Source organism: Atractosteus spatula, chromosome 2 (assembly GCF_055471065.1).
Source record: "Atractosteus spatula isolate fAtrSpa1 chromosome 2, fAtrSpa1.hap1, whole genome shotgun sequence".
NCBI classification, from domain to species: domain Eukaryota; kingdom Metazoa; phylum Chordata; class Actinopteri; order Semionotiformes; family Lepisosteidae; genus Atractosteus; species Atractosteus spatula.
In genome coordinates this window covers 24161513-24168012 of record NC_142707.1, presented here as the reverse complement: position 1 = coordinate 24168012, position 6500 = coordinate 24161513, and positions in this window count along the sequence as shown.

Here is a 6500-nt window from a genome sequence, read left to right as displayed (position 1 = left end):
GGGGGTGTGTGTCCAGGGCAAACAAGTCCAAGGGAGTCCATAGAATATCCTGGAAAAGCCAGTCCAAAACCGAGTGATCCATCCTGACACAGACAAACGAAATTAAAAGCCGGAGCGGAGCAAAGGGTTGGGGGGATAAAAGGAGGTTACGGGGCCAGGTGCTCCCAGTCCTGGACCCAGATGGTCAGGATGTAGTGGTGAAGATGATGCCATCGAGTCACTCCTGGACTCGCGGGTAGGCAGGCTTCCGGGTGTCCATCTTCCAAAGCTGAGCCCAGACTGGCAGGAACGTCTGGCTTTTATAGGATGGGGGCAGGAACTGGAGGCAGGTGCAGGAGATAAAGAATAAACAAGGAAGGGATGGAGCGTCCTTAAGAGGAGGGGTTTACAATCGTGACACAGACAAAAACTATGCTCTTTTTGGGCCCACTGACTACACTTCTTACCATATTCCCATCTGTACATTTGTAGTACCATACCTACAAATGTATCATACACAGTACCATAGCATACCGGGTAGCATACCGGGTAGCTAAACTGCTTACCAAATTCAATTCAAACTATTCAGCTTCACTCTTTCTCTCGAGACTCTTCACAAACAACTTCAGTCTCTTCCTGAGACTCTTCTTAAATACTCTTCAATACACGGCAGTCTCTCTCTGAGAATAATTTTAAATAATTCTTCTAAAAATACTCAAAAAGTCTACAGTTCCACAGAACAAAGTTCCACAATCCCATGGTCAGTCTCTCCCTCTGGTGTAGCTGCACATAGAGGACCTGCTCTGCATCTCTAAGACAGCTGATGCTTCAGAATTCTTTGCTTCCTGCTTTTAAAACTGTCACCTGACCAACTGTCTTCCAGCAACTGGCCAGGTAACTGAGAGTGCCACTTTATTCCCTCAGAAGGTTCTATCTTATCTGAACCTCCTGTATTCTTACACTATTGGTAACCACATGAGCTAAACTGAACAAATGAATCTTGTCTGCACCTTTTGTTTTCTTTTTATGGCTACCATATACCCAGCTGTTTTCTTCATTGAACTTCACCACCACTGGGGCAAGCAAGGAATACTAAATGAGCTCCTTGAAGTCAAACAGCACAAACGATAAAAACCAAACACATTTGTTAGTGCTGCATTTGTGCCAGTTTGTGTCATTGAAAGTAGTTTTCCTAAGATATACCGTAGTAATTGCTTTTTTAGGGGCGTGAAGTCACTCAGCTTCCTACAACGATGCAGGAAACTGAACCAGTCTGATTTGTTAGTGCTGTGTTTGTTCCATTGAAAGTAGCATTTGTACTGCTTTCCTTCCCAAGATATACTGTAGCACCTTGTTTTTTGGGGTAATCACATGACTGTTTGTTTTGATCTGCTGAGCTGGTCATGTACAGTAGGTGTTACTCAAAGAGAAAGACAAATGGCCAAATATTATATTGACAATTATTACAAGTATTCTTGGTTCACAAAATAATTTAAAAACTAAATCGGCAATAAAAGGGTCTGCACAAAATTTAAAGGAAAATGCTGCTCAAACAAGGCACTTCACACATTGCTTCAGTAAAATGTCCAGCTATATAAATCAGTTAAAATTTAAGTAATGGATATTAAGTATTATATGTTTGGATTGTAAGTATTAGCCATATACAATTATAATAATTAATGCTCGAAACATTTGCAGGTATAAGGTATATATACCCGTATGGAATTGGCAGTAGTTGAGGTGAATTCAGAGGCTGAATTTAAAAAGTGTCAGAACAAAAGAAAGGTTACAAACAATAAGGTGACTTTCAACCCTAAGTCATTTGGTTGTTAGTAGATGCATGGTTAAAAAATATTGACTATTCTTTCCTCTAAGTATCCCATGTAGCCACCTTAAAAACCATTAATAGTTTCACTCAAATCAGAAACAAGAATGCTTAACTAAATCTTGGAAAGAAACTGTAACCCAGACTCGCTCATTTTTCCTCTAATGATATTTTTCCGAAGTTGGTTCAAAAAGCTTGTCATGTCATTACTCAGTCTTTCATCATCAGTATTGCACTTCAACATTCATACCACAGTACAAGTGGCAAGCAGTCCAAATCCCAATGTACTGCCATAACTTTACAATTTTAAAAACCAATCCTAGCAATGTGGGCTGGGAATGAAAGAAGAGAAAGTGAAAGAACAAGCCAGGGGGTAATGAAAGGAAAGTTTGTGGAGGAGTTTCCCCCTGCATATCTCTTTTCATATTCTGTGGAATATCCTAAGAATTTCTGTCATGAGAAAAATAAAGCCTGAGATCTAAGAAATACCTTGAATAATCAGGGACAGCTCCTGCTCAGCAACTGCTCTTTTTGCTGGGATATCACTTCGTGTTTAAATAAAGAATCAGTACTATGTATAACCTTGAAAGGAACTTACCAATGTAGTGCAATGAAAATCATACCTTACTTATTCTGTAGTCGTTACATTGAGTTAAAAAGAAAAATGAGACAGAAAAGCAATCCCTCTGAATTGAGGTGTATTTCCTCTGACATCCTCATCAATATTCCAGTTCTCAGCTGTCTTTATTATACCAGCTGGCAACTTCAGTCAATAGATGTCAGTTTTGTGTATACGGTGATTGATGCATATTTGTTTGTAAGTGGTGGCAGTGTGATAAATTCCTAAGAGCCAAAGGTAGACAACAGTCTCCATTCTGTGGGATGACTAATCTCATTAAACCAGGTCAAATTCTTTTGTGACTTTCCACCCACAATTTCACAAATTTTGTGTGGTTCTCTATTAATTCAAACCTACATTAATTTCATGCTGCCTCTTTCCCTGGCCAAAGTGTTTAATCAAATGTCTGGTACCTCACAATACATGAGTAACAGGGCTAATTGTGACTAACGGTCTTAGATAGATAGATAGATACTTTATTGATCCCGTGAGGGAAATTGCTTATGATGTTAGCTTCTCACATGTTGCCTGACTTCTTCAATACGGGGTTTGGGTAATCAATTACTGTTCATCTTAATTTAAGGATTGGAAGCATCAAAAATTGTAACTCTATTTATGCATGAATATTTTATAAAAATAAATTTTGTTAAAACAGATAAACTTCATAATTTTTTTTCCCATTATTTTGATTAATTTATTATTAATTATTGACCATGATGTACAGAAGTGATTTGACAGTTGCAACACTCTCTAAAAACACTAAATCACCTCTTTGTTGGAACATCAGTTGCCTGGGCACAGCTGATGAGGTGATATATTTCCTTGAGTTCTTGAATTTCAGGACCAGTCAAGAAAGAAAAACACAGAAAGTAACCTATATGCCCCACTTATCAAGAGAACAACACATTCATACCATTGATATGTTAAATCAAAACCTCCAGTGGATTAAACGATGAAGGTACTAGATCTGGGCAGGAGTGTCTAGTCGTTCCAGAACTCTTCTTTTAGTGATTGATAGTAAATTGATTGTACGACACTACATCAATCAAGTCCTGAAACTTAATTTTGTATTCACTTTGTGGGCTCACCTGAGACAAAAACACTATAGCAAAACAGCATGTCTTCATGCTGCTCAACAGCTCTCCTGTGAGATGAGAATGTGACAGTTATGCCATGGATGTAGCATTCTTCTCATACATCCCAGACAAGCATCTGCAACCTAGTGGTGCAAATTGCATGCATTGCAGATCTACAGCTGGTAGAGAAGAGAAGAAACAACGTTTTGGCCATGGAGCCTTCTTCGGGTGTCAAAAGATTATTACAATAATACAGCCAAGATGTGATGAGGGAATGAATTAGGGTTTCTGCAGCTGTGTGATCAAGAAATGACCGAATGTGAGCAATTTTTCTGAGGTGAAAGGTGGAGACTTTATATGTACATCAAAACAGAGTTTAAACAAATAAAGCTGAATGTAATCAAAAAAATGAAAGTGGACTCCCTTTTTGCCAGTACAACTGCCTAATGGGAGTATGCAGATTAAAAATAGAATACGTCCTAAAATAGAGCCTTGGAGGACACTAGAAAAGATTGGGACAATTGCAAGAAATCATCCCCAGTTTGACAAATACGGCTAACCATTTCAAGCCCAATCAAAGAACATAGTACAAGATTCAAGGTGATCTAGCAGAATGTGATAGCCCATAGTTTTCAATGCAGCTTACAGAACTAGAGCTAGGGTCTAGGTTTAATAGAAGGTCGTTTAAAACTAAGACCACATAGATGGCTGTCTCTGTACTTTGGGCTGGTCTAAAACTAGACTAAAACTGCAACACGAATACAGGGAATCATAAACAATCCCACAGATAGCACCCTAGAACTGGTATACAACCCAGGACCCCAGCACTACAATGCAGCAATGCTAACTACTGCACTACTGTGCTGCCCATACTGTAGTTAAACATTAAATCAGATATTCAGACTAAGATGTTTTGAATCCTGACTCTAGCTTGAGAACAACTTCTAAAAAATGAAGTTATGCACCCCACTTGTTACGGTCCTGTCCACCAGTGTCCTGTCTGGTCAAAGTGCTGGACCCCTCAGCCCTGCACTGCCCCTTGGAACAAAGCACAGCACCAGACTCTGGTGGGCCTCCCTTTCCTACATCTGTCATCCCAGCACATTTTCCCTGCGTTACAATTCCAGCCCACCTGCCTGCATCCTAGAAGACTCAAGATTTAAAGATTCCAAGATTCTGGATGACTGTTCAATACCCCTCTGCAGCCCTTGCTCCTGAAGACCAGCCACTAGGAATACGGACAGTCCAATCTGACAGTTCGACAGCCCCAGAGGCCACTGCTGCAGATTTCCCAGTCTCTCCTCAGGCTTGATCTGCTTACGTCAGAGGTGCAGTTGGCCAGCCACTCCCCCTGGACTTTGACACCCTTGTTCTTGGGTCCTTAACACCTCCATGTCCACCCCTGCAGTACGTGGTTTTAACAGTACCTCACTCTCTACCATCTTAGCGCTTTGCTCTGCCATCTGCTGTGTGCTTTCCCAATTTGTATTCCGTCTCTTTTCAAATATACCACACTGTCAAAGGAGCTTCAGTTTTAAGCTGCCCCTAATGCTATAAACATTATAATAATGTTATATACTAAGGAGAGGTGTTTAGATAAATCTTAACTGGAGTCTTACACAGTCTGAGCTGTTTTATGACGATCTGTTGATGTAGTGCTAGGTGGGATGAATGGCCTCCTCTGCTTTGTAAACATTCTTAAATAGACATTAAAAATCTGAAAGATTCCAGACACCAATGTTCAAAGTTGAGACCTCCTATTTATAAATTAAGGTTTAAGGAAGGATGCAGAATAGCATAAACAGTTATTTTAAGCATAATGTACCTTTCTTTAAATTGGTCTGTTTCTACAGGCATACTTTTAAAATAAGGAGCTGTGTTTCCTATATATAGTATACTGCATATATCATGTCATGTCATATCATTTGCCAAACCACTTTATACCATATGATGTCGAGGGAAGCAGGAGCCTGCCCGGCAAGCAACGAGCGACTATCCATCGCAGGGCAAGTGCAAGCAAAATCATACATGGGGACAATTTGGAGGCCACGGTAAAGGCCGAGGAGGGAAATTTGGCCCGGACACCAGGATAACTCCCTACTCTTATCAAGAAATGCCCAGGGATCTTTAATGACCACTGAGTGTCAGGACCTCGGTTTAATGTTTCATCCAAAAGATGGTACTGTACTGTATATGTGTGTAAGTAAATTGTACTGTTACAGATTAGCACAAAACATTTGGGATACAGTACATGTACTTAGACACCATTCTAAGAAATAAGGAGATGTAATGAAATAAAATGAATAAGGGACAATTTAAATGATAAACTGGGTCCTGACACCAGCCTGCATAGGAAGTGAATGTATACAAGTTAAATCATCAAACATTCAATTAGCCCGAGAATGCCGAGATTGGTCGCATGGCTGCTTTGTTCAGGTGCAGTGTAGTATCAAAGTAAAAAAAGAGGCAACTTAAAAAACACTAAACATATATTTATTTACAAAATTAAAAGCAGACTCTATTATTTACAAGTAAGTATGAATATTTTTCCAGGCTTTTACAGATCCAAAACTTAGTTATTTGAGTCTTTCCCCGATAAATAGAGCCCAATAGCATACAAAAGAGACAAAAATGCAACATGAGAAAGATAATACATTCTTAAAAAATAAAAGGTCTTATTTGGTTCTATTCACTTTAGTCTTTATTATCCTCTAGGATAATGTGTTTCCAGGACAAAACTGTTCTCTTAACTGATCCTAAACTGGAGGGGACCTTTCACTCTATACAGGCTTAAACAGCATGACCAACCTATAATATACTGTAGTGCGTGGATCTCCTTGAGCAGCCATCCACCTCTTAGTTTACAATTCCATTAGGAAATTTGCACAAGTCCCAGTTACAAAAGTAGCCTATTCATACGTTATGATATACAGTAGTATACTATTTATAGCCTTCTGTATATGCCACTCAAAGAAGGGCTATGGTTTAATGTCTGTGGCCT